The sequence below is a fragment of the Rhinatrema bivittatum genome, chromosome 3 (assembly GCF_901001135.1).
Source record: "Rhinatrema bivittatum chromosome 3, aRhiBiv1.1, whole genome shotgun sequence".
NCBI lineage: Eukaryota > Metazoa > Chordata > Amphibia > Gymnophiona > Rhinatrematidae > Rhinatrema > Rhinatrema bivittatum.
The window spans coordinates 515,907,279-515,922,517 of NC_042617.1; the positions used below are offsets into that span (position 1 = coordinate 515,907,279).

At 44.4% G+C, this 15,239-nt stretch overlaps 1 long non-coding RNA gene across 1 annotated transcript in view; it reads right to left on the reverse strand.

The window, feature by feature from the left end:
* LOC115088193 overlaps window positions 1–11,230 on the reverse strand; it is a 161,643-nt gene extending 150,413 nt beyond the window's left edge. Inside the window, exon 1 of the long non-coding RNA XR_003855722.1 lies at window positions 11,165–11,230. This is a non-coding gene — a long non-coding RNA (uncharacterized LOC115088193). The remainder of the gene's footprint in view (window positions 1–11,164) is intronic.
* Between the last annotated feature and the right edge of the window lie 4,009 nt (window positions 11,231–15,239).

The window sequence follows — 15,239 nt, forward strand, 5'->3', positions numbered from 1 at the left end:
AACGACATGTTAGAAAACAGCCATGTGGAACTGGCTCCACCCTTGAGGGATGACGAAGAGTGTTGGTGCTTACCTACCTTCGGCGTATACCACCAGCAGAAACCGGGACAGATGCGGATAGTTTTTGATTCCAGTGCACAGTTCCGTGGAATCTCACTTAACAATGTGCTTCTCACTGGACCCGACATGATCAACAAGCTATTAGGAGTAGTGATCTGCTTCAGAAGAGAAGTCGTCGCCATGACAGCCGTCATCCAACAGATGTTCTACTGCTTCGTCGTACACCAAGACTACAGAAATTACATAAGATTCCTATGGTACCAGGACAATGACATCAATAAAGAAATTGTGGAATACCGGATGAGAGTGCACGTCTTTGGTAATAGTCCATCACCTGCAATAGCCACGTACGGGCTCATAAGGATATCCTGAGAAGGAGAAAAAGAGTATGGCGCAGAGGCCAGACAATTTGTGGAAAAGACTTCTACGTAGATGACGGATTGAAGTCCTTACCTACTGCGGTGGAGGCAGTCAATTTAATAAGGAAAACACAGGCAATGCTGGCAAGCGCAAATCTAAGGCTCCACAAAATAGCCTCCAATAGTCCAGAAGTAATGAGAGCATTTTCTTCAGATGATCACGCTAGAGACTTGAAGGATTTGGACCTGAGAGTGGACACACCTCCTCTCCAACGAAGCCTTGGGTTAAGCCGGGACCTAAAGAGTGACGCCTTCACGTTCCAAGTTTCAAACCAAGACAAGCCATACACTCGTCGAGGTGTTTTGTCCATAGTCAACAGCCTGTATGAGCTGCTGGGGTTTTTGGCTCCAGTCACAATACAAGGAAGAACCTTGTTAAGAGAACTTTCGTCAAGGGCTACCGAGTGGGACACCCCATTATCTCAAACAATGAAGTCAGAATGGGAAAAATGGAAGAACTCCCTAAAGGCGCTTAAACAGTTCCACATACCACACACTTATATCCCACACCACTCAATGCAGCCAGCTGCAAGGAAATCTGCATTTTCTCTGATGCGTCTGTGAAGGGCATAGCTGTGGTAGCCTTTTTAAGAGCAACAAACGCAGAAGGAATAGTGTATGTGGGTTTCATCTTTGGCAAAGCCAAGTTAGCGCCACAGCCTAATCACACCATACCGTGCCTGGAATTATGTGGAGCTGTCCTAGCAGTAGAAATGATGGAACTAATAACAGCCGAAATGGACACACAAATCGATGCTATCCGCTTCTACATGGACAGCAAAGTGGTACTGGGCTACGTCTACAACCAAACAAGAAGGTTCCATGTATATGTCAGCAACAGAGTTGAGCGTATACGTAAATCAACATGCCCAAAACAATGGCACTATGTGCCCACCGACCAAAACCCAGCTGATCACGCTACAAGAAGCATGCCAGCAGCTCACTTAATGAAAACGATGTGGCTAACAGGACCAGAATTCCTCTGGAAACCAGAACACAGGTCTCCTGAGCGCTCATTCTATCTTGTAGAACCGACGCTGATTCAGAGATTCGCCCAGTCACAACCACTCTTCTCACCGCTATTGTTCCTGAAAGTGGCTTGGGAGCCCACCGCTTCCTCTGCTTCTCAAACTGGATAACACTGAGAAGAGCAATAGCGAATCTCATCCATATAACTCTATCAAGACACCAATCGGCGGATGATGGGCCAGACACCTGTCATCTATGGTATCTCTGCACAGAACCCCTCTTGGTGAACAAGCTCACTCGAGCCGAGAGTGCCATTCTGCACTGCTTCCACAACAGGAAACCTATGCAAAAGAATGGAGATGCCTCACCAAAAGCACAAACTTACCCAAGGACAGTGCCCTTCAGAAGTTGAACCCTTTCATCAACAAAGATGGCTTGCTGAGGATTGGTGGCCACCTCACCCATGCAGATCTAGATTGGGGTGAGAGGAGCCCTGTCATTGTTCCTGGTCCACACCACATAGCCACCCTACTCGTGCGACACTACCACAAACAGGTTAAGCACCAAGGTCGGCACCTCACAGAGGGGGCTGTCAGAGCCGCAGGATTGTGGATCGTAGGAACAAAATGGTGATTCACCTCCATAATCCACAAATGCATCTAGTGTCATAAAATACACAGCAACCTTCAACAACAACAACAAATGGCAGATCTTCCAACAGATTGACTTAGCACCGAGTCCCCATTTACCTATGTGGGGCTAGATGTCTTTGGACCCTGGCCGGTTACATCCAGATGCACCCGAGGGGGATGCGTGAATAACAAGCGCTGGGCAGTGATATTCACTTGCATGAGCATTAGGGCTGTGCATATTGAAGTCATCGAATCTCTGGACACATTGAGTTTCATAAACGCATTACATAGATTCTTTGCAATCAGAGGTCCAGCCACTCAGATCTGCTCCAACTGTGGAACTAACCTTGTAGGAACCTGCAAAGAACTGAACATTGCCTTCGTTAAAATTGACTATCCTACCGTCAAAAGGTACCTCGGCGATCAGAAATGTACATGGGTGTTCAATCCACCCCATTCCTCACACATGGGAGGATCATGGGAACGCATGGTTGGGATGGTCCGCCGAATTCTTGACGCTATGCTGATAGAAACCAGGCCAACTCGGCTCACCCATGAAGTCCTAACCACACTTCTGGCAGAAGTGGTAGCCATCCTAAACGCGAGACCACTAGTTCCAGTGTCATCTGACCCTGAGTCACCTCTGATCCTAACCCCAGCAATGCTTTTTTTTTTTTTTTTTAATTTCTTTATTATGGCAAGGTAAAAAGAACAAGCAACAATTCAACAATCATCCGAATACATCCCAGCCAATTTTTTCCCCCCAGTACAGAACATGTGAGAGACCCCCCCATGAACTTATACATAAAAACAAATAAACAAAATGAGGAAACTCAACCCCCCACGCCCAACCCCTCTCCCTCTAACCCCCCCCAGCTTCCCCCCCATTGCAGAGAACCTCCACACACGTGCGGAATGCAAGCCCAAAGTTTAAACCCACCGCTTCGTCAGGTATATCACTCCCCTCTCAGAGAGAGACAGTCGTGGAGGTATAGACAGTAAACAATAATCTGATTACATAAAGAGGTAGACAAGGTTGCCCCCCGTACGTACAAAAAAGGAACCGAAGCCCCCAAACGCTACAAAAAAAAAAAAAAAATCAGGATACATTCAATTCTACCAAGGGTGCCAATGATTGCACTCGAGGGGTGAGAGTTTTGTAGTGCGGCCCCCAGATGTCCCGAAAAAGAACTTTTTTGCGAGGTCGAAAAGCTTTATACAGTGACCCATACTCCAATTGGTAAAGCTCCATCATCGAGGCCGCCCAACACGCTATCGTCGGAGGGCTATCGACTATCCACTGTAACAAAATGCATTTCTTACTTATCAAACAAGCTTTAGAAACAAATCCAATGTTGTCCACTTTTAGGCTGACGTCTCCAATATCATTGTTCAGAAGACAAAACGAGCAGGACCACTGAACAGTCTCTTGTAATATCACACTGATACGAGCACGGACGCTCTCCCAAAAGGCAGATATCTTCGGGCATTCCCACAAACAGTGGATCAATGTGGCTGGAGTCTGAGCACACTTTAAACAGTGAGATGAAGCAATCCGGCCCATCAAGCAGGCTCTAGCTGGTGAACACACAGTTCGATGAAAAATGTGCTGCTGGAGTTCACGAAGTCCACTATTATTAGTAATTTTGACAATGGAAAGGTAACAGTCTCGCAACATTTGAATCTCCAAGATTTCGCCACAGTCTCTAGACCATTTAGGTAATAATAGCGAAAACACAGAGTGTGGGGAAACAGAGTGATAAAATTGATAGAGACATGACAAAGACCCCTTCCTAGAATTGAAACAATCCACCAATGAGTCATATGTGGGGTTAGAAATAGACTCCCCTGATGCCCCTTGCAAGGTGGCCTTCACCGCCGCTCGTAAATGCCCATAAAGGAGAAAATGAGCAGGCGTAAACCCAAATTTCTCTTGGCACTGAGAAAAAGTATAAATCTGACCCGTCTTGGGATCCAAGACCTCATGTAACAGCCAATTAGAGGAGATGGAGAAAGCATGGCGGGTAGGCAAGATAGTCCCAGACTCCCGCAGGGAACAGCGCACAGACGAGTGTGAAGATACATGCATCGGTAGACCCAGCAGCTTCCTAGTGATACCCCATATTTTCCGCATGGTAAGGACCAACCTATGACCCATATATGGTTGAGAACCCTGGGGAACCACAAGGTGTAGGACATAAAAAGGGTCTGCCGGAGAGCACACGGCCTGTATCAAATCAGGGTCGGTGTACTCATGAGTACCTAGGAGCCAATCCCCCAGAAACCTTAGGTTTGCAGCCCAAGAATAACGTACAAAGTCCGGGAGACCATAACCGCCATGCTTCCTCTGAGCAGTCAACGTGGAATAAGCCAACCTAGCGCGCTTATTGTGCCATATAAATTTACGTATAATGGACTGAAGCCTACGGTTATCTTTTGAGAGAAAAATGAAGGGGAGCATAAGCAATTTATATAATATTTGCGGTGCAATAACCATCTTGATTACCGCAATACGCCCTTGGAGAGATAAGGGAAGATTCTGCCACCCCTCCAATTTTTTTGACGCATTGGTTATTGCAGGGATCACATTTAAACTGTACCATTTCTTGGGGTTCGGGTGAATAACAATTCCCAGATATTTAATTGTCGAGGCAGCCCACTTGACAGGGAGGTCAGCCCACGTATCTCGCAGCCCCCCTCCCAAATCCAGGGCCTCTGTTTTATCTAAATTTAATTTAAAGCCCGATACCATCTGGAACTTGTGAAAAATAGCGATAGCAGCCGGGAGAGATGTTCGCGCCTTGGATAACAACAGCAGGATGTCATCCGCAAAAAGTAGGGTAAGGAGCCGCTGCCCCTGAACCGAAAAACCGGTCACCTCAGGGTCCAGTTTTAACCGCCATACCAGGGGTTCAACAGTCAAAATAAACAGAAGGGGAGATAGGGGACACCCCTGCCTAGTTCCCCTCTGTAAATAGAACTCCCCTGACAGTTGACCATTTACCAATATCCGAGCAGACGGATTTGTGTACAATAAAGTAATGTATTCATATATTCTACCAGTAAACCCCATCTTAAGCAAAACTTGTCGGAGGAAGGGCCAGGCCACCCTATCAAATGCTTTCTCAGCATCACAGGTAACCAACAGGGGATCTGGCACACGATATGATTGGCAGCGCTCAAGTACTGCCAGCACTTTGTGTATGTTGACCGTGGAGCGCCTCCCCGCAACAAACCCCACCTGGTCGGGCGAAACTAACAGAGGCATAAAAGACTTCGGTCGATTGGCCAGGATTTTTGCAAAAATTTTGATATCTAAATTTAGCAAAGAGATAGGCCTGTAGGAGGATGCCAACAGCGGATCCCTACCCCCCTTAGGGAGAACTACAATAGTGGCGACCCGCATAGAACCAGGCATTTCTCGTTGGTCTGTCATGCCTTCAAATACAGCTTGTAAAACAGGCGATATCTCATCTACTAATGCTTTATAGAAAATGGAGGTCATGCCATCCGGGCCCGGAGCCTTATTGGCAGGAAGCGACCTAATAGCATCACGGATCTCAGAGACCGCAATTGGGAGTTGCAAAGTCGCCTGCTGCTCATCAGAGAGCCGCGGCAGGGGGAGCTCATTTAAGAAATCCGCAATCTGTAGTTCTTCAACAGAGTCCCCTGAGTACAACTTACTATAGTAGGCAGAGAAAATATCTGCTATATCCGAGGAGGTAGATTTAATGTTCCCCACCGAGTCCTTTAAATTAGCAATAAATTTGGAAGAATTTTGCGTTTTCAGGAGAGCCGCAAGGAGCCGCCCCGTTTTATTGCCGAACCGAAATAAAAAAAACTGCTGTGCCCTTAATGTTCTTTTGGCTCTTTCATGCAATAAGCTATTAAGAGCAATACGGGTCTCATTATATTGAACTAAGCTATCGGCATCCACTCCAGCATTGATTTGACGTTTAAACAACCTCAGCTGTTTATCCAAGCGGATTATGTCCTTATCCAACTGTCTCTTTTTATAACTGACATAACTGATGATATCACCACGCAAAACACATTTTGCAGTTTCCCATAACAAAATCGGGTGGTCAAGATGTTGCTGATTAGCCTGCAGATATTCACGCCACTTCTTGAGAAGAAATGCCGGGAATTCCGGGTCGTTTGCCAAAAAAGCCGGAAGGCACCACTGATTTGGAGAGCCCCCTGCACGCTGTCCCATTGTTCCCACCACCGGACAATGGTCCGAAATCCATAGGGAGGCAATAGTGGACCCCGTAAAACTGGGAAAAAGTGACTCAGAGACTAACAAATAGTCAATCCGCGATTTTGTAGCGTGTGCTCGGGCCAGGTGGGTAAAGTCACGCTCCCCAGGGTGTAAAACCCGCCATAAATCCAACAAGTGGAGGTGTCTACACAAAAAACGAGGCCCCTTAGTTTCACTAATCGAGTGACCACTCCTAGCCGGTTGTCTATCTAATTGAGGGTCAATAACAAAATTAAAATCCCCCCCAATTACCATAGGAGAACCCTCGAATTTAGTGAGATGAGAGAGCAAAGTGGTGTAAAAGGTATGGTCATAGGAATTCGGGGCATACACTGATACCAAACATATGGGGGACCCCATCAGAGTTCCCTTCAAAATAAGAAATCTCCCCTGCGGATCCACTACTTGAGTCTGAACTTGAAATGATGTTGATTTGTGTATAAGAATGGCCACCCCTCTACATTTGGAAGTGCCGGTGGCATAAAACACCTGTCCCACCCATTTCTTACGAAGCTTACGAGCCTCCGCCTCAAGCAGGTGAGTTTCCTGCAAGAAAGTGACATGGGCATGGAGTCTGGCCAATCGAGCCAGTACCTTCTCTCGCTTGATAGGGGTACCCAAGCCCGCTACATTCCACGTTACCAGCTCTAATGCCATTGAGCCAATGCGCAGGAAAATTGTCGCGGAGACGTCTCATCTCTGAGAAGCTGTGGCAATAAAGATGGATTAGCAGACATAGAAAACACCCGCACCTGGAACCTTAAAAATAATATGGACCAGAAACCTTGGAGATTCTCTGCAATATACCCCCCCAGAACACAACCAGAATTCCCCCCCTCCCCCCCCTCCAATTATAAAAAAAGAAAATCCCCACTGTAAACCAATAACAAAGAGGATCAACCCCAACATCTTACCAACCCCCGGAAGGGGCAAGAGATCACAAGGTGTACCCATGTGTACGGCTGCCACCCCTCCCTATCATAATAACAAAAAAAGGAAACTTGAAAACCAAGTACGAGCAAAACTCTTATGTTTAATTGCACATAAGGAGATAGTGGCCAGGGGAAGGACTTGAAGAAAAACACAGAGGTCCAAGTACAAATAAAAATAAACACTTCCCCCGCTTCCAGCCAATAAAAGAAAGAAAAAGAAAAAATAAATCCGAAAAAAAAAAAAAATCCAAAAAGTGTGCAATTATATCCAAAATGATGCACTCAGCTTGAAACAGAGAGCTTCTAGCTCCCGGAAAGTTTCAAAAACCAAACGTTGCGCAGCAGGTGGAGATGAAAAGCAGAGATCTATAACAAAAACAGTTAAGCCGAGCTCTCCTGTATAAAGTAGCGTCCCACAGCCCAGAAAGAAATGTCAGAAGAAAGGACCACGTAAACTTATCTCTCCTGCAAGATTGCAGTTCATGTGTCCGCGGATATATCCGAAGAAGGAAGACTTCCCACATATGTTTGAGCCTCCGCTGGCAAGGTAAAGTACTGTGGCTGGCCCTGGTGGGTGATACGGAGACGGGCAGGGTACAGTAAGGCAAATCGTATTTTACGATTAACCAGGTCGCTGCAGACGCCATTGAAGGCTTTCCTCATCAGAGTGATACGAGGTGAAAAATCCTGAAACACTAAAATTCGATGCGACTCATAAAAGAATTCCCTTACTTTCCGATAGTGCTGCAACACCAGTTCTTTATGGGCAAAATGTAGGAACCGCGTCAGAATGACCCGCGGTCTGCGCTCTCCCTCTCCGGCGATTTTCCTGCCCACGCGGTGGGCCCGCTCCATAAGGCCCCCCGACGGGGACGCAAGGGAAGGAACTAAACTCAGTAACCAGGCTTCCAGAAGGCGCGGCAAATCAAAGTCGGGAAGAGACTCAGGTATGCCCACAAAGCGCAAGTTGTTTCTGCGGGAGCGGTTCTCGAGGTCATCAATTTTCTCCTCGTGAGCTTTTACTTGTTTCTCCAACACATTCACCCGGGTCTCCAGCGCTCCGATGTCATCCTCCGCGAGACCGACGCGGCCTTCCACTCGCTCCACTCGGCCGTCCATCTCCACGAACGAAGCCCTCACCTCAGCTATCTGCTCCGAGATTTGGTGAAGCCGCATATCCAACGCGGTGACCACTGCGTGGGATATCTTTTCCTCTAGGGAAGTCTCAGCCAGCGGCTCCGCCATCTTTGGTGAGGCAGCCATCTTAGGCCCTGGAATCCTCGTCTTCTCTTTTTCTTTGCGCGCAGATCGAGCCGCCATGTGAGGCCCCCGCTGATGAAAAAAAAAAAAAAACGCAAGCAGTGGAAAAGCTCCGATGTAATCTCGGGGCGTCGCGCAAAAAGTGGTCGAGTATGCTCAAAAAATATTAAAAATAGGGGGGGCGGCAGCCGGAGCTCCGACAGCAGCAGCTAGTCAGGCCCACCACATCACGTGATCTCCCCCAGCAATGCTTTTAACGCAAAAGACTATTGACATTCCTGTGCCATACGAAACTTTGACGACAAGGAGCTCCACAAGTGTCAGTGGAAACAAGTCCAACAGCTTGCCAACTACTTTTGGAGTCAATGGAAAAAAAAAAGAGTACTTGCTGACACTCCATTATCGAAGCAAATGACAATCCAACAAACCCAACATCCAAGAAGGTGACCTCATCCTTCTCAAAAAACAGCCAAACGCAGTGCAACAGTTGGCCCCTGGGACTCGTCGTCAAGACCTATCCTAGAAACGACGGACGTATTCGCAAGATTGAAGTAAAGACTGTAAACCAAGGGACAGCCAAGGGTTTCTACAGGCCCATCAATGAGGTGGTACTCCTCTTGCTGCATGAAGAAACTTGAACTTCGTGGACCGTTGTCCACACCAAAGACTTGCTCTCTCTTTGTGCTGTCTGTCTTTCATTTCAGTTTGGCAAAACCCTATGAAGAAGGCATCGCCTATCGCCTGGATAACTGGACAACCGAGATGATCGAGAACTCCTTTGAACATCGAAAGATCCAGTCACAATGAACTTGCCATTGTTGCATAATGATATAAGAACTGATATAGTGGTATCTTGCGATACCAGACGGGAAGTGTTCTGTCCCCAGCAGTGGGTACATTTTGGCATCTGTATATACATTGCAGTTTAACTGTGCCTAGTACAGTCTTTATTTGTAACCCCTGATAAAGGCCTGTGAGCCCTGCCTTTAAGGGGAGTTTTGCCTTTAAGAGAAACTCCCTCCCCCCTGCTTCTCTCATTGGGAAGCATCTACATGCCCTCTCAATCTAACTTGAGTCTTCTTAAGTGCCTTATTGGCTCAAGGAACTGCCCTTCATGCCCCCCTATGTCACATGGATCCTAGGCTCGCTACCATTGGATCTCGCCCTCTAGCCCCAGCTTGTTGGGACGTTTCCTGTAATCACTTCCCAAGACTGTTAGTCAGTCTAAGCCAGGTGGCGTTAAAGGCTAGAAGTGCCTGCAGCCCCTGAAATACAATTAGTCTTTTTATACCTCTCCTCATTGCTTTAATTCTAAAGACTAATCAGCTTCAGAAGCCCTTGCCTTCTCATCCTGAATCCCAAGAAACTCTATCTCCCTTCTCCTGCCTACCTCCAGCTACAAAGATCTCTGCCTGGGGCATATATATACGTTTAGAAACAACAATTGTGAGTAATGGAAAATTATCTGTGCAATAAATATTTCAAACTTAAAAGATCTTGCCTGTTGACTGATTAAGGGGAGGAGTCAGCTGTCTGAATGAGGGAAATTCGTATATTTCTTAATGAGCCAGCACAAATTATCTGATCAATCTGGATTTCTGAAACTGTTCATTCTTGCTTGATACCCCTAAAGAAAATTGTTTGACACTTTAAGATTTCAATTGTCTTAAATGTGAGAATAATAGAATATTATTACTGAGAAAATATATTGAATTGTCTCTTTGCTATTGGTCACCTTAAATATTTAAACATTTACATATTAACAAAAAATAAATCTTTAATTATTGGAAAAATGCTTTTGGCAATTTCTTATTTTCTTGGGAAGACACCTGGTATAAAAGTAAACATAGAAACATAGAAATGACGGTAATAAAGGACCAAATGTTCCATCCAGTCTGCCCAGCAAGCTTATGGTAGCACCAGCCATGCCATGCAGGTCTCCCCCATAAAGATATCATCAGGGGGTGGTAATTGACTTGTGTATACAGGTCTCCCCCATAACGGTATCATCGGGGGTGGCATCTGCCTTGCAAGTTACCCCCATACTTATTTTCCCAAACTATTAAAGTCAGGGCCCTTGTTGGTTTCTGTCTGAGTCCGATTCCTCTTTGTCTCTTGCTGTTGGAGCAGAGAGTAATGTTGGAGTTATATCACAAATATAAGGCTTATTAGTTAAGTGTAGTAACAGTCACATCAGCAAGTAACCCCATGCTTGTTTGTTTTCCTAGACTGTAAAATTAATGTCCTTGTTGGTTGCTGTCTGAAATTAGGTCTCCTTTTCCTTTCTTCCCCCTACCATTAAAGCAGAGAGCAATAATGAGTTATATCAACAGTATGAAGGTTTGTTGGTTAAGGGTAATACCCCCACACCAGTAAGTTACCTCCATGCACTCTTTTCCTCATTTCCATTCTCTAGTCTTTAGGGATCCCATGCCCCTTTGAAATCTTTCACCTTGTTTAAACTAATTAATATTTCATTTATTTAGGGAAATATTCATAACTATTCAGTTACTAGTACATGACACTGTCACCACCTGCTGGAAGGGAGGCATAACCCATGGTCTGGACTGATCCGTGGTCCTACAGGAACGGAAATTATCAGGTAAGAACCAATTTTCTTTTAACACTTACGTTTTTGTTGATTCAGATCAACCAAAGACACTTCTGAAGGGTTAGCCTCCGGCCATGATATCTGAGACTGCTCTTGTAAAGCTGGATGATGTAGTAATCATTACCCAGGGGAGTGTTGGAGAATGCTGTAGATGATTAGTGGCAATTTGGTATGATAATGTATTTTTCTCCTTGTTTTAATTTTCTATAAACACTCTTCCTCTTTCGGTGTGGGCTTGATTCAAGATATCTCTAATTTTCTTTGGTTTGATCATTTTTATTGTTTTATTTCCTTGCTGAGATTGGACTTGTTTTCTGGAATATTTCTATATGTAACTTCTTTTGTTTATATGTGCATTTAAGAAAATGTGGATAATAAGATTTAATACATAATGAAAACAAACATATGGCAACAATTTTCAAAACCATTTTACCCAGATAAAAGTATGATTTAATTGGATAAATTGGTCAGTCTGAAACTTGCCTTTCTCTGTCCAGCTTTTCGGCATGGGTTATCATAGTTTGCATATTATTTGGTTGAAAATAGGCCTTGCTCATAGGTTATTTAGATCGAGGGAGCAGAACAGCGCATGTACATGACATTTTCAAAAGTATTAATGCTATCTCTTGAAATCAGAACAGTGTTGAGGAGAGAAAAATATTTAAATGAATTGAAAGCTAATAAAAATACTATAATGAATGGCAGATAATAGTGTCTCAGAAAGGCTGATAGCCTAATTGGAAAATGATTTTGTAATAAGATATCAGATGGGGAACCTTACTGAGAAGATTAAGAAGGTAATGAATGAGTTATTAAAGACAGCAGTAGATCAAAATTAGTTTACAGAGAAAAAGAATGTTCCAACTCCTTGTTCAGTTCTACCTGTATTCTAAATACTGCCAAAAATGAATAAATATAATTGCAATGTCCAATTCACCGATTGTCTCTGGGACTGAATCTAGGCTAGAACTTTGCACACTGTGTAGATATTTTCTTTAAAGATTCAAATCCTAAATTCAGTTCTCATATTAAAGATATTACATTTTTGTTTCAAGAGTCTATGAAAGGGTTTTTTCACATAGGTTTGCACTCTAATTTAAATTTAATAATGTATAGCCCGCCTTTCCCAATTAAAATCATGACAAGGTGATTTATAAAATAAACATGGACAATAAATAAACACATAAACATCCACAAATATACAATAACATAAATAAAATTCAGCAAATCTAGAACATGTCCCAAAGGGTGGCAAATACAATCTAATTACAAGGAGCACAGGTTCACTAATAAACTGAAATAAAATGAGAGATAGAGTAAAATGTCAAGTAAACTAGATAAGCCTAATACAACAACCAAATAAAAAATAAAAAAGATTGGAAAATATTAAAAGGCAAATCCTTCAATGCTGTCCACCAAATAATTTGATTTTGGCCCTGATAGGATTTGTTTTAGAAAATGTATGTAGGCTATGATAAGAATTAATTTATTAAAAAAAAAAAAAAGAATGGGCTTGGTATAGGGACAGGTTTTGCTACAAAATTTGCTAGTGGCAAAACAGATACATCAGAGATGTTTTTAAACCATACACTACAGTTTTGTGGTTGTTTGGATATTTTACATTATCAACATGTTACACACCCCATCTGCGCCCGGCCCGCGCACGGGCCTGATCACCTCTCTGGTTCCACGGCAGGTCCTGGGTTGGCCTCCCTAGCGGCAGCTGCAAGCTCTTCCAGGCCTCAGTGTCCCATGGCGGCGGTAGGTTGCTGGGCCTTCCACTGCGCACCAGGCCTCACACTGGAGCTCAGCATCCTCGGTAGCGTTGGCCATGCCCCTACGTGCGTGCACGCAGACCACCCAGCCTCTTGTAGGGCCAGGGGCGGGCCCTAGCTCCGCGGTGCGCCCTGATTGATTCCCTGATATAAGGAAGTCCTTGCCTGTACTTTCTTGCCTTGGCAAACGGCTTAGTTCCTTGTTAGATTGTCACTGCGTATGAACCTTGTTCCAGTCTCATTCCAGGATCCTTCTGTTCCAGTCTTGTTCCTGCCTTGTTCCTGCATCCTAGTATTCCAGCGTCCTTCTGTTCCTGTTCGTCTGTCCATCTCCCCAGGTAGTACCTCCGGACTGTCTCACTTTTACTGACCTCGGCTTGCTCCTTGACCTGTCTGCCTGTTGCCTGCCTTCTGACTTCATCCTGCTCCTAGACCCGTCTGCCTGCTGCCTACCTTCTGACTTCATCCTCCTCCTCGACCTGCCTGCCTGCTGCCTGCCTTCTGACCTCGGCCTGCCTGTGACCTCATCTGACCTCTGGAACCTGATCCCTGCTTTGTTGACCATTCCTCGGACTGACTCCCGGATTCTGACCTCTGCCTACTCAACCACGTCTCTAGATTCTGGCTCTGTTCCTAGCCTTGTCATCACCTACGCTGTTCTGGTCCTCCTTGCTCCATCTGACCTCCAGTCTCGAATCTGACCACGCTCCTCTCCTGTCTGTGGGCACGCCTGACTTCCATCTCTCCAGGAGACCCTGAGAGGCCCACCTAAGTCTAAGCGGCCCAGGTCCCTTCGGGCTCCTCCCGGGAGACCTCGGGCTTCCAGTGGTGAAGCTCATCCTAGCCTGTCTCTTCCAGTGCTCCGCCCTCTGGGGGCAGATGCTTCCTGGTCCCTACCAGGGAGCCTTTCTCCACTGATCCAGGACAAGGGTCCACCCCCAAGCGCAACACAACATACTTGTTATATAGAAGGCTATGAGGAGGCATTCTACAGTTTTATCAATTTTCTTCATAGTACTAAAAATAACTTTAGATTCAAATGAGATATTTCAAAGGACAGAAATGATTTAACATTAGATTCAATTGTAAATGTTACATCAGCAATCTGAAACTGACTTACTGCTACCTTACCTTTGTGATATCAACTGTGTCTTGATTCACATATATTGCTATTTTTAATTATGTCTGTCAAGTTCTATTTTTGTAAACCGCTGCGACCATTGGAAGAATGGTATAGAAATGTTCTTAAATAAAAGAGGTAAATAAATAGAATTTTACATTTAAAGAGTGACCATTTCCACAAGTTATGAGATTCAGGTATGTTCCTCAAGATTCTGTTCAAAATAAACTGCTTCCATCTGCCCTGGCCCTTTACCATGTAACATTTTTACATGTTACCAATGATAAATTACTGCATAGAACTCTTCTTAGGTGGGGTTTTATTATTAAACTTATTAAGATATTTGAACTGAACACTGTATTCCAGGTGAAGTCTCACAAAGAATCTATATAGGGGCATTATCACCTCCTTTTTCCTGCTGGTTATGCTTCATTCAATGCATCCCTCTGGCCTTAGCTAACACCTTGTCACATTGTTATGCTACTTTCAGATCATCAGACATTATTGCCCCAATTCATGCTCCCCCAACATCTACAACTCCTTCGAATTGCCATGCCCCAAATGCATGACTCTGAGCTTGTTGGCAATGAATTGCAGATGCTAAATCTTCAATCACTTCTTGAACTTTTCTATGTCACTTCTCATTCTCTCTGCTTCTTCAGGTGCATCCACTGTGTTGCAGATCTTGATGTCATCTGCAAAGAGACACATTTTATCTTCTAATTCTACAATATTGTTCACAAAGATATTGAACAAAACCAGTCCTGGAACTGATACTTGAATAACTCCACTTATTCTTCTTTCTTAATAGTAGATTCCATTTACTACTACTACTTGCTGATGTCTGTCAGTCAGCCAATTTGTAACCCATTGCACCACGTTATGACCCACTCCTAGGCTTCTCATTTTATTTATGCACCTCCTGTGTGGGATTATATCAAAAACCTTATTGAAATCCAAGTAAACCAAATCCACCACTCTTCCTTGATCCAATATTCTAGATAGCCAAACTAAAAAAATTAATCATACTTGTTTGACAGGACCTTCCTCTGGTAAAACCATGTTGTCTCGGATCCTGTAACCCATTGGATTGCAGATAGTTCATTATCCTTTCCTTTAGCAATCTCTTCATTAATTTTCCCACATCAACGTTAGGCTAGATTCTGTAGCAGGGATACTCCAATCTACATTCTGCAGATT